General features: G+C 43.1%; 1 pseudogene; it reads left to right on the plus strand.

The window, feature by feature from the left end:
* Positions 1-305: 305 nt before the first annotated feature.
* Positions 306-20,658, plus strand: part of LOC117456526 (uncharacterized) — a 46,298-nt pseudogene continuing 25,945 nt past the window's right edge.

Here is a 20,658-nt window from a genome sequence, read left to right on the forward strand (position 1 = left end):
TAGCGTTGTATTTCAACATGTCTCCAGTATAATTGATATTATTTGGATAGTATACGTATGGCGTGTCCCTCCTAGTGGGATTTCTTCAGTTCTCTAGTTGAGAGAAATGGAGTGGCGTTACAGTGAAAGCTGACTGAGCATGCTCTGTGGAGACCCTCTGAAGAGGAGGACCGACAGAGGGAGCCACCAGGTCACATGACCGGCGAAGTGAATGTGCATGCGGGGAAAGAAAAAGGAAAAGACGAGCAATCTGTTCGACACATTGCCGCTCTCCCCCTTTCCCTCTCTCTCACGCACGCACTCTCCCTCACCCTCTCTCTGACGCCTTCTTCTTCTCAATGGAGGCTATGAGAAGAGAGCAGGTATGATGCTTCCTCAAGGCACTAGGGAAAGACATGATAGCTTGTTGTTACACTTCACCCTCTGTTAGCTTTGAGTAATGTAAGAAGGGCATGGTCTTGTTTCTCAGCTCCATTTAGTCCTTTTTTTAAACAAAAGTTACAGTTTTGTTCAGGTCTCTCTGCCTTCACCTTGAGATGCTTCTCTAAATAGTTGCAGCGTCTTTATCAGCAACTGATTGCTCTTGATTCTTGAAGTCAAGGACTTAAATCTCGAGGAGCAGTGTTTTGGTGTCGGTGCTGCCGGATCAAAGAGATGTCAGCGTGTCTTGATGGATCTTGTTGTTTGAGAAAGCTCCTCATGTAATCGCACAGCTGTATTCAGAGCAGTCGCAGCATGGCTGATGTAACTTGATTCATTACAATGAACGTCAGAAGAACTTGACTCTGTCCTGAGAGTTGATTTAGAATCTTCCTTGTTGTCGTACCATTTCTTTGATCCCCCATGGTCAGTATATAATGAGGTCCCAGGGGCCTGGATGTGTAGTGCATCTTATGCTCTGATCAGGAATATACTGGAACATAAAAGCTGCAGTGCCTGCTCACCAAGCCAAGGGATGCATGTTAGGCTGCAGTGTGAGCCTCAATGTTTACCGGCTTCAATCTTCTGAGCAGCTTTCTGTCCGAGGACTTCGCATCTGTTGGATCAGTTTTTACAAGTATTCCGGGAGTTAATTCAAGATTTCATGCAGTATTGACTCAAAGAGACAGCTTTTAGGGCTTGTTTGCCTTTATTGAGAAAGTGGACATTAAAGGAGGGAAAGGAAATGGCAGACTGGGATCATTGTGGTCAGATCAAAATACATTGGCACTTTTGGGTAAAGAATATGCAAAACCAATCTTTTTTTCAGCCACATTTCTTTAGAACAATAGTCAGAAATGTTTAAGGTGGTACAAAACAGACTGCAAGATGGTTAAGGAGATGCAAAAGATAAGGAAACCATGTCTGCCTGCCTCCCGTCTGTTTTTTTCTTGTAAGACCACCTCTTCAGGCCTCTCTGAATGATTCAAAAAAGACTATCTGAGAAGAGGAGAATCCCTCTTTTGTCAAGTACCTGGCATCCCAAAGACAATGCTGCATTTTAAGAGCTCATATGACACACATGTGGCCATCACTGCTTCAGGTTGGCTGTGTGAAATGCAGTTGTGTACCTTTTCTTTTATCATTGCATTTCATTTGGGTGTTGCCACCTTGTGGTGTCTTTGGCAGTGAAACAGCTGGTTGTGTGCTTGTGTTTAGGTGGCCCTGACTGGGTTTCAGGCCTCCTGCAGTAGAGTCTAGGAGCAGTGCAAACATCCAGGCCTCATACCCAGTATGCTATGTATGTTTATAGCATTAGATATATTATCTATCAAGAGCTGAGTAATTACTAAGCTTGTTTGTTTAAAAAAATACACAAGGTCCAATCTGGAGAGCAAACTCTCAACCATTGGTCCTTTTTATTTTTGCAGCTTTTTTTATCATATTTCTATTTTTTAATATGTTCTAAGGTTTGTCACCTGGTCTTAACTTCACATGTAGAGCTTCATTCAGCAGCTTCCTGAATCCACGTGCCTCCAGACCCTTACATTCCCCATCTAGTGGAAAAAAGCTGCAATGGCCGCGTTGTGTCAGTAAACAATCTGGTTTGCGAAATGGCGGAGAGATCTGCAGACAGGCTTCTCTGTCTACCCTCCCCCCTCTCCTTTCTGTTTCCACTGTGTAAGTTCCACTTTCCACCACTAGGGGGAGGGATGAGGCTGGTGTGGGGTTCTTTTTGTGAGTGGCTCTCCTTAATCCATGGAAAACAGGAACTTAAGGGTTCACCTTCTCACATTCACCCTGACATGTGCTCACTAGACTCCTCCAGATCATGTCCCAGACTAGATGTTCTTTGGGGGACACCCTCAGATTGTGTGCTCCTGGCCTGACCCTGTTGCTAAATGACGAGGTGCATGATAGTGTTCAGGAGCACGTGTTTGGGAGTGATTTGGGAAGTCTGTCCTGATGGCCCATTCAGTCGGACTTGGGGTCTCGCTTGTCTGCAGGTTCCAGGACACACTGTGTTAAATCTGAGGGGGGACTGACTGTGCTCTCTGTCTGCTGCAGGCCTTGTGATTGCCTTACTTTGGGGAGAATATGTTTTCTCTGCTTTCTTGTGACAATCAGATTCTGCCCGTACTAGTCACTAGATATGCCCCCAGCAGAGCATGTCTACATGTAGTCTGTTTGGTATGAGCCTCACATAGCGTAGAGGAGACTGTAAACTACCCTGCTCTGTTCTAAATGAATGCTTCTCAAAATGACCTAGCCCCTTTGATATTGCCCGAGTGTGAAGACGAACAGGGTGGCTTTGACAAGTTACACCCAAAGAGGCAACGTGTAGATTCCTGATGGTTTCCTCTGAGGCCTCTTTTGTGTCCTCTGGGCCCATTTATCCCAGAGTGAGCAGGAGGTGGTCGCTCGGCTCAGGAGGAGTAGAGAGTGTAGCGCTTCCTGGTGCTGCCTCTTCAACGGCTTCCTCCCGCGCGTTGTAAAACACGGTCTGTGGGCGGCTGAGATTACCTTTTGAAGCCTCGGCTGTGCATCTGCTGGCTGGCTGTGGCACAGAAAGAGAGAAGAAGACAATAAAAGAGCTGCATTCTCTTGACTTCTCTATAGTCTTTGATTCGGACAAAGCACGTCACTGAAAAGAGGACTCTACTCTGAATTCATTGTATAAACGGGATCGTTTTTTCAGGTGCTCATGCTTGGAGTTTTGCTTTACAGATCACTAATTGGGTTATCATTTAGTTTCTCGTTGGATTTAAAATAAATGGGGCTAAACATTCTGCTGCTTTTCTAACCGAATTATACAATTTAGGGCTTTGACAGATAGATAGATCTTTATTTGTCATTGTACAGGTACAACGAAATTACAATAGACTCAAGGTGCCAACACGCAACAACAAGACAATATAAAAACAACAAGACACTATAAAAACAATAAATGGGACTTAAAAAAAGGGAATATGTACATAAATAATAGATAAATTAAATTGCACGATTCCCCTCGTATTGCACGGAAGGCTTATATAATTTAAATATTAGCAGCGTTTAGTGCACATATGGCCCTGGGAAAAAAACTGAACTTGAGTCTGTTTGTCCGGGAAGACATGGTACGGAAGCGCCTGCCTGAGCGCAGCTGTACGAAGTGCTCGTTACCCGGGTGGTGTGGGTCCTTGAGGATTTTGACTGCCTTCTTAAGGCAACGAGAGCTGTACAGTACAGACAGTTATTTGTCTGACTGTCTACTGTGTTTTCAAATAGTCAATTTATCATTCAATCAATTTCCTTTGAATTATTATAAAACAGATAATTGTTTGGTGTTTTTACTCGGTATACGCCATACACAAATCGATAAAGGCCATTTCCCCCGATTTACTGTCCGTCACATTTTAAAGGAAATATTTCTGCTCTTTTATCATAAATGTAACATCTTTGGGTTTTGAACTGTTGGGCAGATGTTTTGAAGAGGTGACCCTGGGCTTTGGGAACTCGTGATGGGACTTTTTGACAGTTTTTAGATCTACCGGTTATTTGCTAAAGATATTAACTGATAATGAAGATAAAGTAATATTGCTTTGGAGCTCTTTATTTGATTTCCCTTCTTCTTTTCCCTGTAGCCCGCTGGTCTAGCCAAGGGCAGCCTGGAGAAGGGTGCATCCTCAAAGAAAGAGGAACTCGAAGCAGCGAGCAACGGAGAGGAGAAACCAGGTATTATTCAAATGAAACCTGATGGCACTTAATTTATGAAAATGATATGTTTACATTGTAATTTGCATCTTTCTGCTGTTTTCTGCTATAGATAGAGAGAAAGAAGTAGCAGCCGGACTGACTTCTTCCCCTCCAGCAGAGACCATGCTAAACGGGACTGAATGTGACGACACGAGGCACAAGAGCCCGACTCACGGCTCTGCATTCAACAACAAGACTTTACCGCTGGTGAATGAAAACGGCACGTTAGATATGGAGCCACCGCACGCTTCTGTTACCGGAAGCAACGGATTCATTCTGACAAAGCAGCAGCAGCAGCAGGAAGGTGTCTCTTCAGCGACGCTGGGTTCGGGAGTTTCCCCCCACAGGACTAACTGGCTGCCTTCGGGCTCGCCGACAGGGGGAAACCGGGCCAAATCTCCCCCGGCCTTGGACTCTGGGTGCACACAGACTTCAGGGGCACTAAGGACTGATCCCAGTACAGGGACTACGTCAGGACCGGAGACACCAGACACTACAAATGACACAGCCTCCTTTCCGGCCCCGACTCCCGTCATCATACACAGAGCGCGCAAGACCATGTCCAGACCGGCTGTCAGCCCGGCTCAAAAGGTAAACCATGGGATGAGCAGCACACTAGTCTCCCCTCTCTCATTGTGTCTTTACTTGGGGTGCTACTGTAGACATTTGACTCAATTTGGATTCCGTTGATGACGGTTTGATTGGTCCAAAAGGACCCAATATGTTGCAATGTGACAATTCACATGAAACACAACTGAAGTATTTAATTGACCAGAACTACTTACTGAGCTGTGCTTGTAGGAGGACCTTTTATAAATGTAACACGCAATGGTGAGTGTTCCTCGCAGCAGGAAACAAATATAAGTGAAAAGATGAATAGAATCTGTTCCCTTTTTAAAAATCAACTAATCAGGGTATTTTGCGGTGTCGATTGGTCCGAAGCAAACAAAACATTGAGTGCTCCCAGTAACAAACAGGCTTAAAGTAAATCCCTCGGTAACACGGTGATCATGCATGCTTTTGTTTTGTTTGGTTCTTCCTTCAGCTTCTTAACAGGGAATTAAGAGAAGCTCAGACTGCCAAAATGGAGACTGAAGTTTCACCTGCTGCTCAGAAACCCCCTGTGCAGAACCATCTACCTCAGAGTCCACCGGATACACCAGCTTCAGCACAAACTGCTCCGTCAGCTTCACCAGCGCCTGCATCACCTCCAGCTCCTTCTGATCCTTCGGCACCTGGAGATTCTCCGGCTCCTGAAGCTCCTGCTCCACCTGCTGCTCCTGCGGCTCGTCCAGCTCCAGTCAAACTCCACCTAGGTCAGACAGGCGGCAACAACACATGACAATAACTCTACCCGGTGAGCTATTGAGCGGCCCACCTGCCGACAGTTGTGCTGTAAATGTGTCTGTGTGTTCTCTCGGTGCTGTAGGCCCTTTCACAGGAGGCTTGTCGTCCCGTAAGAAGAAGCGGCGGATGGGAATGTACAGTCTGGTTCCCAAGAAGAAAACCAAAGTGCTTAAGCAGAGAACTATGCTGGAGATGTTTAAGGGAATGGAACAGTCTGCAAAAAGCCTGCAGGTATGTGCTCCTGACATTCATCACAAACAACAACACAATATTTATGTTTCATTGATGACCTTATTTAAACACTGACATCAGTTTGACAAACAATACAAATCCCTTCATGTGACGAGTTTAAACGTTTTTCTTTGATTCATACTCGCCTTATTTTTAAGCACATTCTACTATTGCAGGCAGAATTTGCCGATTTTAGGTTTTAGATTCATACATTTTTGGTTCGGTCTTATAAAATCTCATACGATATTAAAAGACGTCAATGTCAGTTTCTCTAAAATCCAAGGTGATGTCTTTAAGTGTCTTGATTTGCCAGACCAAAGCCCAAAGATATTTATTTTAATAATATGTAAAATGGGAAATCTCCAAATGGAAGAGTATTATGATGGACTAAGTGTCATTAAGATGTTTTCCGGTACTAGTGTCAATAACTGAGATTTGAGATCTGTCATAGCGTAATCCAAGAAAGCCCAAACATTAAAAAAATAAACGTGTTATTCCTAAAAACCTTAAAGACAAGCGGCTGTACAGAAACTGTTACTAAAAACACTCTTCATTATTTTAATATTCTGACCAAACCAGATGTTTTATAACAGTATATTTGACAGCATATTTTGTTATGATCATCATGTAGTCCTCTCCTGTCTCACAGAGTAAAGTTATACCTAACATAAACGGGGAGAAGGTGGAAAATGCATCTGAGGAGGAAGAGTCCGAGGAGGTGGAGTCTGAGGAAGAGGAGCGGCAGCAGCCAGCAGGAGAAGCTGCCGGTGCGGCCCAGGAGGAAACATCCGAACCCTCTCAGGTCGGAACAGAAACACCTCTTTTATCCTGACATTACATTATGGTCATTACTACTTTATCAAAGTGCATCATTTATAAAAAAGAAGAAAACGTAGTCATTGTTTTCAGAAAGTAGAATCTAAAAGGCAGTAAACAACTGTATTTGGGATATATGTACTTAAAGGTAGGGTAGGTAAGAATGGAGAAACCTCTCCTCTCCGTTCCTCCAAGCCCCGCCCCCTCCCTGAAAATAATGAGTGACATGCTTATAGTGACCCGATAGAAACTTTATTATTCACTTAATCACTGAGATATAATGAAGCTAATTTTATCTTTCATTCATTGGATTTATGTAACAGTAAAACAGAGAATGTGAGTGTGCACCCACATGCAGTATTTTAGTTTGTATATGCTGTTGTAAATACTCCTGTTGTCTGCTGTGTTCAGACTCATGTCCTGTGTGTGATGCCTCATTCAGGACATTCAGTGTCCTTTCTTAACAGAAGGCCGTGGCTAGAAGCTGCAGCTAGACTGCAGAAGCATTAGCTTTTTGTTTTTGAGGATGGAACAACTTCACACACGGAGGCTAGACCTATACAATTCATTTATTTTGGTTTATAAATTAATGTCAAGACATTTATGTTATTGATTTCTGAAGCACTTTCTAAATAATAAAAAGAGAGTTCATATGTATTGACTGCATGTATGCATTGATGAAAAATAAGCCATGTGCAGTAATATAGAAAATTGAGGATGCAACGCATTGGTATGAATCGAGATGCACCGTGATGCACCGGGATATCGAACCGAATCGAATCGTTGACAGGATAATCGTAATCGAATCGTGAGACCAGTGAAGATGCACAGCCCTACCAATGAGGGCACGAGATAAATTTGTGCCATCCAGTTATGTTAGCCGGGCCGGCTCAGATGATTGGTCGTGCTTTTTACAGCGCCACGGCTTCCACAGATGAATTTTTTTAATGTATTTATTGTCAAAGCACTTCATATATTCATTGCTATCGGGATGTTAAGAGCATTCCATGGAATATAACAAGTGTTATTACCCACCTTTTAAGTGAGGTCTTAAAAATGATCAGTGTTGCTGGAATCCATTAAAAAAACGTACAGGTGCAAGGATTCAGTCAGTTGAACAGTTCTGTTGAACCAAATGTATGAGTAATCTATTAGAGTGAAAGCCTGTTTGCATACGCTCCGTGTTAACATGTAATGAACTCTGTTTTGTGTTTGTGGTGAAGGGGGGAGATGAGCAGGAGTTTGAAGAGTCTGCAGAAGGAGAGGGAGAGGAGGAGGGCACAGAGTCAGACCTGGTAAGATCCAACATCATTGGGTGGTAAAGTGATGACGTAGTTTTCTAGGCTGACCTGGAAGTTAGCATCAGGGCTGCCTTGACAAAGCGAATGGGATTTCAGAATCTAGCAGAAAATTAGATATCCGGCAATAACGCACATTTATTGTAACTTGTGTTTTGTTCATCAAGAAAATCTCCAAATGTTCTCACCACGTTTACAACAGTTCAGAATCAGAATACCTTTATTATGTGCGTAGTTACAGCCACAGACAGCTTAATGTTACATATTTTAAATATGTGACATGCATTCAAAAAAAAAGTACTACGTTATGATATAATAAAAAGTTACATCATTTAAAAAAGAATACACATCCTGTAACAGTTCTTAGGATTTAGCAGCCAGGTATATATTACACAGTTATTAACGTCATCTCTATATATTGCACATCTAGCACATATTGCACATAGGTGGTTGGTATTTAACAGCAGTAAGTTACACAATTTACAAAATACAAAATACACACCTTGTAACAGTTCTAAGGATTTAGCAGCCAGGTATATATTACAGTTATTAAAGGCATTTATATATTGCACATAGTTTGTTGGTATTTAGCAGCAAGGGGTATGTGTGTGTGGGGGGGGTCAACTAGGGGCTGTGCTGGTTGTATAGTCTGACCGCTGCAGGAAGGAAAGACCTGCGGTATCTCTCCGTGAGACAGCGGGGGTGCAACAGTTAAAGCGTTAATGCAATCCCCAGAAGTAAAAAGCTACATTATGGTCGTATAACTGCGCCACCAGCTCTGAGACCAGTTCAAAAAACGTTCACTTCGAGATGAGACAACTGGAAGTTCTAAAATGCTGACTCATTTGTGGGTTGAGGTCTCGTTCCTGCTTCACTCAATGACTCAACCTTCTCACATCAACACTTGTATAGTGGTGCAGAAGTGAAAACCCACATTAGAGTCACATTTTGCACCTTAGGTTCTGTTGTCTTGAAGTTGTCTTGGTTAAATGCCTGAAATATGACATAAAATAGAGGGGAAAGGCTTTTGTTTCATGCAATTATGCGTGGAAATCAAATATATAGTTTAAAACGTAGTGGTAGTGACGTAAAATCACACCACTGTTGTATGTTTTGTCTACATTATTAGCTTATTACTTTTGCATTTACGCTTCAAAAGTCATTAAAGTGGTGTTCATTTGTGAAGATTATCTTGCTGATAAATTCCATTATAATCTGCATGAGGACACTAATGTGTTAATATCTGGGCTGGCATACAACAATCAGTCATCCTTGAAGCACTCTGTTACAGAAGACAACATGCTTTTGTCTGTCTCAGAGCACAGAGTCCAGTCTGAAGAAGAAACTGAAAAATAAGTTAAAGCGAGACGCTGCGTGGCTCCGGCCGGCCAGGAAACGGAAGAGGCGGATAAAGGCCAAAGGTGATCGCCTGTCACACTCTCACCTGTACACGGTCATACATTCAGTCACCTGTACTGCATAATGTTGAGCACACACACACACACACACACACACACACACACACACACACACACACACACACACACACACACACACACACACACACACACACACATACACATCAGCAGACAACATCAGCAGACCCTACCAATGTGTATGTTTTAGTAGTGAGGAGTCAGCACCACAATACTTTACATAGAAAGATCTTCCACATATTTTACCTTTACCAACTATTGTGGTTACTGCAATTTGGATGTGGAACTACTTTTGATACAATTGAATTGATTGTGCCACCCTGTGGATGAATATGAGAGAATTACGACAGGTCCTTGAACATTAGCATAAACAATATTAGGCTTATGGATCTAGTTGTATGTGAAATTAGCTGCAGACAGAGATCACACACGCACACACACATACACGCACCAGCTTAAGATCTCCATGGCTTAGGTTATAACAATAGAAGTAAAAATAGAATCGATACAAAAGCACGTTTGGCTTTGTTGCTTAAGACGGCATGAACGTGATCGTAAACATTGAAGCATTTTCTTACTGATCTCTGTGAATCCCTCAGAAATGGAGGCGGTGGATCAGCTCCAAGCGTCCGCTCCGGCTCAGACTGACGATGTGAAGGAGCGCACTCAGATCTCGTCACCCGACTCCCTCCCCCTCCAGCAGCCCCGAGAGGCAGCGGCTCCCGCTCAGAATAAAGGTGAGCTCAGAAGAAACTAGAAAATGCATTTCCTGCAGAAAGCGTGCGAATGCTGTAAACTGTGAACATTTATGGCTGAAAATGCAGAAAAAGCTGAATGTGTTATTAGCTGAATGGTAGCTGCTTTTAGCTACAAAAATGCAGAAAAAGCTTAATATTTAAAAGAAAAGGTTTAAAAAAGGTATAAACAACATGTATAGCCTTGATGTCCTGAAATAGCTGAATAATGTAATAGTTGAATGGTTTCTGCAGCTGAAAATAGGCTGAAGGAGTTAAATATCAGATGTGAGTAGTAGTGAATGAATTTCTATTAAGATGAGAAAAGAAAGTAAAACGGCTTGGGAAAGCAGAAGAATATTTGAACTGCAAACTTTTGAACTAACTTGGTGGTGAATGATCTGTCGCCATGGCAATGGCATTTGATGACACCCCATAATACGCTTAGATGTGTTGATGGCTGCATCGTTACCTAACCTGTGACGTTTTGGGCCATTTGGAGCATTTTCACTGAAGTTATGAGAAAACCGTGTTTCATGGTGAGCATTGTGTTGCCATGGCAACGGCATTTGAAGAAATCTCAAAACTGCCCTGTAGATGTCTTCACGGCTGACACGATTTTTGGTTGAGCCAAAGTGCTGTACATAAATAAAAAAAGCCTACAGTAGAGACACTTTACAGCAAATACAACAGCACAGATTGTTCAGAATATCAGTATGAGAAAACGACACCCTCTGTCCTTAGACCCTCACATCGTACAAGGAAAAACTTCCAGAGAAAACCCACAGTTTTAAAGTGGAACATGGCAGAAACCTCAGGGAGAGCAACAGAGGAGGGATCCCTCTCCCAGGACGGATAGACGTGCAATAGATGCCGTGTGTAAATCGAAGAGATAATACATTTTACAGCATATAGACCGAATGTTAGGAAATGCATGTGTCTGTAATAAGAAGATGAATCCACGAGGATGTCAGCTACAATCCTGTGGAAGCCATCAGGGAAGCAGCATGACGAGACCCAAGGCAGGACCGCAGAGACAGGTTCAGCCACGACCCGAAGTCCACCGACTTAACCCAGAACTCAGGATAGAGGATCCAAGACACAGACTACAGCAAGAGGATCAGCCTCGACTCCGGAGCCCGGCGTAGATATAGATACAAAACAAGAAAAAGATTTGGCTGGGTTAATCGGAACAAGAGAATACACAGACACAGACAGAGAGGGAAAAGGTCATTGGATAAAAGTTATTCTTGATAACCCTCTAGAAAGATCTCATGAACTTCCCCACTTAATCTATCAAGACCCGAGCAGTTCTATTAGATATAGATAAGAAACAGAGATAGGGAGCACAACAACCTATCTCTTCGTCAGATGCACTCCCCCGCTTATCTAAGCGACTCTGTACCCCGTTACCCTCTACAAGGCCATAGACCAGCAGAGAGAAAATGGGGGGTGGGTAAGGGTAAGGATTTTTAAGAATAAACCTGATGATGTCACTCACGTGTGTGTGGCTCCAATCTGCCCAGCAACACCATGACAACCAACTGCAGCACTGAGTCCCATAAGAATGCATTGGGGATTATATCTGACAATTTTGCCACCTGTTCAAAAACTATGGGTTTTATAAAAAAATTACCAGACCGTGAGCATCAGGGAACCCCAATGAACTGAAATATGTTTGTTTTTTTGGGTTTTGTGTGTAAAATGTGGAGATGGGAGCAGTTTATCTAAAGTGTACTTCTCTCTGCTCTGAAGAAAGATCTGGAAACATTTAACATGGGAATCAATTGGGAGCTAGCTGGACTTTTTCTCTCTTCATGCCCTCAAGAGGCATTTTGTTTAATATTTGTTCTTATATTTTTTTAATTTTCCAACCTAGGAGAGGTTTTCCTACGTTTTTCATGAAAAAATATGTCTGAGGAGTGTAGGGTTTGGGAATTATGGCAAGTTTAACACATTTTTGGGGGAGAATTTCGAGCTGTCCTGCACTCTGTTTTGAGATCAAAGCACTCTAGACTTAACGAGCTGCTCCCATCCACTCTAATGTTGAAAGTTAGAATGAAGAGTCTGGCTGAAATTATGTGGAAGGAGAAGCATTTGGAGTTTAGGAAAAGTGGATTTGAAGGCATCTCCCATTGACCTCAATGTTAAAAAAAGAGTTTAAAAAGCTGAATATTTCAAAAAGTATGAAATATTGTGAAAAAGTTGAAAGTTTCTCATCAATTGCTGAAAAGGCTGAATAGTTTATTATTTGAATGGTTTCTGCAGCTGAAAGTAAGCCGAAGTTATGGAGAGCTAAAGTATTGGCTAATTTGAAGGCTCTTCCCATTGACTTCAATGTTAAAAAAAGAGTTTAAAAAGCTGAATATTTAAAAAAGTATGAAATATATTGAAGAAGTTGAAGGTGTCCCATCGATTCCTGAACAGGCTGAACAGTTTAATATTTGAATGGTTTCTGTAGCTGAAAATAAGCTGAAGTTATGGAGAGCCAAAGTATTGGCTGAAATAATAATAATAAGAGTAAAGAATCGAAGTACTATAGTGGAATGCTGTAAACAGCATTCACACTAATAAGGACACTGGCTTTACTGGTTTAGGATAATCCATCACGTCTTGTACCCACCTTGTGCACATTGTGTATTTCCTTTGATATGCTTTGATCAATGGATTTAAAAAGTATTGGTTTGACAATTCCACCGCTAACGGCTTCTGTGTTTTAATGGTTCCACCAGGTTTGTTCTGGTAGATAATAGATATATAGCATATAGAGTTCATGTGTGTGCCAGAAAACTCCCACATTTCAGTAGCTACAGACACCTGCCTGACTGCTACGTCTTAAAGATCATTCTCATACTCTTGTGTTTGTTTTCCTCCCAAAGTCTCAGCACACTAAGTGCAGCTGATTGGTTGTTTGTTATTCTAGTCAGTCCAGCTTCAGTTCTTGTTTTGGTACCATAACAAAAAACACATTTGAAGTATCAAATACTTCCGTGGAATGTCTGGTCTGATTTGTTATTTTGTTTTCCTATCCTGTGATTTGATTAACATCTCAATGCTGTGACGATGTTTCTAAGTTACTAAGTGAAATCTTGTGCAGATGCTCAAAGAACAGTTTGACTTCCTTGGTCATATTTTTTTTTAAACAAAAGAAGTTAAAGTTATACGTCCGATAAAAAAACAGGGTAGAACAAAAGTATTTATATAAACAAAAGATTTATTGTAAACATTTGCAAATTGTACTTGTATAGCATGTTTTTTACAATATAAATACATATAAATATTGAGGTACATGTAAGTAAAGTCAGACGTTTCTTTGCAGAAGCTTCAGGGTCAGCGATGGAGGAGGCTCAAGAGCTCCCTCTCTGCAGCTGCCGCATGGAGACGCCTAAGAGTCGAGAGATCCTCACGCTGGCCGACAGGAAGTGCATGGCCACGGAGAGCGTGGACGGACAGCTGAGCCGCTGCCAGGGCGCCATCCTGAAACACGAAATGATGCGCCCCTCCAACTCTGTGCAGCTGCTCGTACTGTGCGAGGATCACCGCAACGGCATGGTGAAGCACCAGTGCTGCCCCGGCTGTGGCTTCTTCTGCAGGGCTGTGAGTACACACTCTCTCACACACACACACACACACACACACACACACACACACACACACACCACACACACACACACACACACACACACACACACACACACACACACACACACACACACACACCAGAGTTCCCGTTAGAATATTTTTTCGGCGGTCAACATGTCCGTTAAAGTTGAAATCTTCCGGACATCATGTAAAAAGTGCCGGTCAAGGTCTTCTTTGTTATTTATTGAGCTTTAAAACAAATGAATATGATTCGATATTAAACAAAATAATTATAGTAGATTAACTACATTATTCAAAAGTGTTCAGTAATGTACAATAACAAGGGAATAATAAACGCGCTCTCTCCCTCTCCTGACAGCCCGTCAGTATCATGCAGCTCGCGGATCAGTAATGAGTGACCCGACAGTAAAACTAAACATATCTATAACTAGTTTAGGTAGTTTGAGAGGTAATTAAAATAGCTACGTGTGATATTCTAACCTGGTGTGTGTTTTGTTCTGTGATCATGCAGAGCTGCGTGTCGACTCGTCAGCAGCAGCTGATCTCTCTCCCGTCAGATTAGACTTCACTCGCGTGTATGTCCATATCGATCAGATCCAGCTAGTTCTAGCTAATGATAGGACTACCTGCTTATTAAAAGACACCTAAACATTAAGCGTCGCTATGCAACCGGGCGAGGCCGCAAAGTATAGCGCAGCATTATGCATTTGTTTACATGCCCACCGAAACCCCGAGGCATTACCAACAGATCAACGCACAATCAACCCATCCAGGACATCTCTTTCTCCACATTACGTGTTGGACATTAGAATGGACTATTCTTGTCCGTCACATACTCTTTGTCTGTCACATAAGTGGCACAAGTTGCGCAACTGATGCGGTATTGCGCTAAGGGAAAATTATTTTGACCGGACACTTTGACCGGAGAGATTTAGATTTGCCGGTCTTCAGCATATTTTACCGGTCATAGTCCGGTAATTACCGGCTAACGGGAACTCTGACACACACTCACACTCACGCAAGCAATTTATATAAGTGGATAAACTAAGGGGGTGTGGTCCAGATAATGAGTCTTAATGCTGCGTTCACACCGGACGCGATGCGAATACAGGCCTGCTGCTGAAGTGCTCTTGAGCAAAGCTCCACACAAGTCATTAGTTGTTTTGACTTTGTACATTTCACCTTTAGGGGACCTTCATGGAGTGCCAACCGGACCTCAGCATCTCTCACCGTTTCCACCACGCCTGCGCCTCCATGCTGAAAGGTCAAAGCTTCTGTCCGCACTGCGGAGAGGAGGCCAGCAAGGCCAAGGAGGTGACCATCGCCAACGCCGACACCACCTCCACAGTCCCCCCCGCACTCACACACGGCCCTGCAACACCCGGGGCCCCCGAGGGCCGAGCAGACACCACCACTGGCAGGTGAAGAACCACATGATGATCAACAGGTGTATGATGCTCATGTTGGGAGACTTGGTAACCTATTAGTGAATAAACATAAACAATGTGAAGGCAGCCGATTTCACTGTTTGTTTCCTCTACAGAGGATTTTTAAAGACAAATGTTAACATTTTAAAGGTGTAAAATAAGGAATACCAAAGTAAGGCTTTACAAATGAATTTGAATCCTTTATAATGCTGACATTCAAATTATTAATCCTCTTTTAAACTTCATGTCAATAACCTGCTTAAAAAGCTGAGGGTTAGGCTAGGGTTCTTTTTCAGAAACAAGTCCTGTTTCTCGCTTGAGGCCAGGAAAAGGCTCTGTGACCTTTTGACCTGTGCTGGACTATGGTGATCTGGTCTATGAATGCACCTGCCAATTACTTGAGCAAATTGGATGCTGCGTATCACGGTGCTCTGAGATTTGTCACAAATTGTAAAGCGCTTACACATCACTGTACACTGTATACCAAGGCAGGTTTACCATCACTCTCTGTACGGAGGCTCAGTCACTGGTACACTTTTATTTATAAAGTATGTTGGGCAAACTCCCGTATTACATCTGTTCTCTGGTAAAGCAGAAAGTTGCGGGCAGCTATTGTCTGAGGTCACATGATGTAGTCTTGTTAGATGTGCCAAGAGTGAGGACTGTCTTAGGTAAGACGGCTTTTATGTGCGCAGCTCCACTTGCTTGGAACAGCCGACAGTCAAAATTAAAATTGAGCAATTTTATTTCTCTGAATGTTTTTAAGGCACGTCTGCACGAGATGCTTTCTGACACTATGGGTGTTTGTAAGTGTTGGTGAATATGTAAATATGATGTCCTCTATTGTTTGTTTTTATGTTGTTTTTATGTTTCATGTGGAACTAAATTGATGCAGGTCTCCCTTGTAAAAGAGATCCATGATCTCAAGGGACCTATCTGTCTAAATAAAGGTTTGAAATGAAATGAATCAACATTTTAGATGCTGTCCAGTTAACAGCTACACTATGTGATCAGATACTATTTATAGACTGGTCTGTTTCCAACTCATGTGATCCAAACTATTCCAAAAACTTCAGAGCTTTGATTTGTCCAAAGTAATAAGAAAATAGAAGAACATGTTTTTATCCAACAAATATTTCTTTAATCCTTATTTGTTGATACTAAGCATTTCCAAAACAACTATTTCACTGTGTTCAAAAAACGGCTTGCCGTCCTGCTTGCCACGCACAAAAGAAAGTATTATAACATTCATAGCACTGCTAAAATACTTTTCCATTTTCTTCTCCAGCTCCTCTCGTCTGGCCGTGGGTTCTGAGGTCAGTGGTCGTGCCGACAGCTCGCTTCCCGCTCGTTTCTCCCCTGGCCTCGACTCCCTGGCTGTTCCCAGCGCAGCGCAGGGCGAAGCGCTGCAGGAGGGGACCATGCTGCCCCCTACAGTCCAGCAGGGGGCTCCCAGAGAGAGTCTGGAGAGTATCCTCGTGGCTCTAGATACAGAGAAGTAAGCTCCACCTTCAGTGTCTTTCTGTTTTATCAGGCTGAGAACAAGCCTGTGAGGTAAACATAAAGAAACACTCTTATTTATTTATTTTTCTTCATCTTTTCCTCAGGCCTAAGAAGCTGCGTTTTCACCCCAAACAGCTTTACCTCTCAGCCAAACAGGGAGAGCTCAAGAAGGTGTTGCATATGTTGGGTATGTTAACCCCGCCTGTTCCTCATCATAGTCTCCATTTGGTGTTGTGCTTCTTTTAAATGCATCTACTGTTTGTTTTCATCCATATCCTTTTAATGAAGATGTTTCCTTCTCCATTTACCTTCCAGTGGACGGCATCGACCCAAACTTTAAGATGGACTCTCAGAACAAGCGCACCCCGCTCCACGCTGCAGCGGAGGGAGGCTTCAAAGACATCTGCCACATGCTCGTACAGGTCAGACTCTCTTACTGATAATCATTCAGCCCTGCCAGAGATAGATGATGGATCCTAATGTCACGTTTTTAAAATGAAACATGTCACTTCAGGCCGGAGCGAACCTGGACATGTGTGATGAAGATCAGCGGACGCCACTGATGGAGGCCTGTGAGAACAACTTCATAGAGGTGGTGCAGTACCTGCTGAGAGCCGGAGCCAGCGCCACTCAAAAGGTACACCTGCAGATAGGTTTCTACCTGAGAGGTTTCTCATTACTCTAATTTCCCCTCCTCGACTCCTTTCCTCGACTCCTATCCTCGAGACTTAGTCCCGCCCACAGGAGATGCGAGCGGAGGAGCCGAGGAGAGAGGAGTGGAAGCAGCAGGCGGTTAGAGAAATGAGAACTCCTCTCCTCTGAGCGGTCATTTTAAAGAGACGTCCATTAATGATGACAGGAGGCACAGCCAGCCCTCTGTCTGATGGACAGATGTGTTCATGACCACTTATATATTTACTTTGATTCATTCACAGTGCGGTATAATGAGACAATAACAGGCTACAGATGCGGACATATACACACACATATATTTATATAAATATATACAATTTCAGAATCAAACAAGTATGAGAGCCCCCCCCCCCCCTCTCTCTGGTCGCTGAAATGGGGAATTGATATTACTGGCCAAAAGTTGTACAAGTATTAAAAGTAAGCATAGGACACCAAACCAACTGAGACCCGTCTGTCTGCCGCATCTATGCACACACTGTACCACACACACACACACACACCTACACACTGTACCACACACACACCTACAGCTCCTAAAGCATAATCAGGCTACAGCCGTTGTGTATTTTATTGTGAAGCACTAAATGGTCTTAGAAAAATATGGACTCTTTGTTTGTAGATATCTACTAAACTACAGCAAATAAAGAGAGCAGGCCTGTTATACTGAGTGATATATATTATACTACACACTGCTCTGCTTTCTGCACGGACCTCACAGCTGTTCTCTCTGGAAACATCGCGTTGCGATGAAAGCAGTTAATAAAATAATATCCAGGGGATGCATGCAGAGCTGTCATTGGCTGAGATAAGTCCGGCCGTGCGTCACGCCTCCACTGTTCCCGGAAATGCATCCGTGGAGGAGCCGTGGAGGACCCATCAGTGTCTCCTCGGTTAGAGCTCCTCCAGAGAGCCTCCTCGACGCTCGATCCTCGGTCCTCGATGTGCATTTAGAGAAATGAGATGTCCTTTAACATGGCGCGCTGAAATCCATTTCCGGGTCACTACCGGAGGACCGAGGAGTCGAGGAGGGGAAATTAGAGTATTGAGAAGCCTCTCTGGTGTATTTGACCGTCGGCGGCGGTGGTGGCGAAGTCGATAGGGACTTGGCTTGGGAACTGGAAGGTCACCAGTTCAAGTCCCGGCAAGACCAAGTGCTACCGAGGTGTCCCTGAGCAAGGCACCGTTCCCCACATTGCTCCCCGGGCGCCGTTCAAAATGGCAGCACACTGCTCCTAACACTAGGATGGGTCAAATGCAGAGAAATAATTTCCCCACGAGGGATTAATAAAAGTTCATCTTCATCTTCATTGTTTTGGTAGCTGTTGGACTGGTGCTCTAGCTTTATACTTTTTGTCCAAATTAAATAAAAAAAATTAAATGTATTTAAGTGGTTTCTTGCTAAATATATAAATGATTTCATCATATCCATATACCAACGGTGACCAAGGGCCTTTTCTGTTCGGGCCCCCACCTCTCTGAGGATATTAGACTGGAAAGCTTTGTATCCTATTTTAAACCCCTACTAAAAAACACATTCAATTAGTGTGTTATTCACAGGGTTTGAGGGCTGAGTATCCACATAAAACCTATTTATATATATTTTTAAAGCATTTTCTTGTATTTTATTATTTGGATTGTTATTTACTTTGTATTTATATTATAAAAAATATTCTCTTGTACTTTTTGTCATATGCATTAAATACATTTTAACAGTTTATCATTGGTTGTCTGGTGTGTTTATCAGGTACAGCACTTTGTTTTGAAAAGTATTCTACAAATAAAGATTAAATATTTGTATAACTTGTATCTTGAGGAACTGTCAATAATTGGCTCCTCTGCTGCTCTCAGGATGTTGAGGGGTTCACGTGTTTCCACCTAGCGGCAAAGTCTGGTCATTACAACATCGTTGAGTACCTTCTGAACACCGGAGTGATCAACATCAACTGTCAGGTTGGTACCGTTTCACATTTCCCTTTCAACCCTCTTTGATATATTTATTTTTTTGGGATGATGACGTCATAAAATATAACAATAGACATTTGGCGCTTCAATCAAAAACCTCAATAGAAGCTTTGAAGCTACAAAAGACATTTGGTACAGCCCTACGAAAAAGTTTCACGTCTTCTCAAAGATGAGCTTTGTTGATGTGAAATCACTATCCGAACAATTAGCTCTTAGGAAGGATCTCCAATTGGAAATAACACGTAAGAAAAAGGAATACACACATATTTTGACTAGAGAGGGTGTCAGTCTTTTCTATACGCTGTAGGCTTCCCTTCAAATGCACTTGTTTCAAGTAAACGAGATGTCAACACCTGTTACATTATTCACAGGACAGAAACAAATGACTTATAGGTGTGTTTCAGATTCTGTCAGCTGATCAGTGATCAGTCAGCTGAGCTTGTCCTTATTCTCCTCAGGATGATGGAGGTTGGACGGCCATGATCTGGGCGACAGAGTATAAGCACGCGGACCAGGTGAAGCTGCTGCTGTGCAAAGGAGCCGACATCAGCAGCAGGGACAAGGTTGGCTAATGAGCACTCTGTGTTTCACATGCGTTACAGAACAAAGAATGTTGTCTAATGGGTTTTTTTTGTCTAGGAGGAGAACATCTGCCTGCACTGGGCGGCGTTCTCCGGCAGCGTGGAGATCGCCGAGCTGCTCCTGAACGCTTCGCTGTGACCTGCAGGTCGTCAACATCCACGGAGACTCTCCTCTGCACATCGCTGCTCGGGAGAACCGCTTATGAATGTGTCACGTGAGTTCATGTCTTTAGAAAATAGAACGAATGTTAGTTTTGTGTACCTGTAGTTTAAACACAAGAGGATTGCTTCAGAGCGCCAGCATCTATTTCCTTTGGTTCCAATGAGGAGTTGGCGGAATGCTGTTGAGTGTGGTCGCCTCGAGTAAAAGTGCTTCACCTGGGGTCATGTTGCTGCTTTGAGACTTAATTAGAATATCAGAATGGCGCCAAAGCTAATTTGTACAAAGGTTGAAAGCAAGCTTCTGCCGCGAGGTTGTAATGGTTAAAAAACAATGTCAAACAAACGAAAAGGGTGCAATGCTTGTCCTACAAAAACTGTGATATGTTGTCAGATACCACGATCTTGACATTGAGAGAAAGCTCTCCCCAGCATCATTGTGCCGAGAAGTCGCTATGTGGACACGGCCCCTAAATAGGTGTTTCCAAATGGTGATCGGATTGTGCTCTCCTCAGGCTGTTCCTGACTCACGGAGCAGATTGTGTTTCTGAAGAACCGCGAGGGAGAAACTCCTCCAGACTGCTGCAGCAACAACTCCAAAGCCTGGGCCGCGCTGCAGGGCCAACCGGAAGGAGAGGGACTCCAAGAGCAGCACGCTCCACCGAGCGCAGGACAAAAGTGCTTCAGAGGTTAGAATTATTCTGTGGAGATAG

Source organism: Pseudochaenichthys georgianus, chromosome 12 (assembly GCF_902827115.2).
Source record: "Pseudochaenichthys georgianus chromosome 12, fPseGeo1.2, whole genome shotgun sequence".
Classification (NCBI taxonomy): domain Eukaryota; kingdom Metazoa; phylum Chordata; class Actinopteri; order Perciformes; family Channichthyidae; genus Pseudochaenichthys; species Pseudochaenichthys georgianus.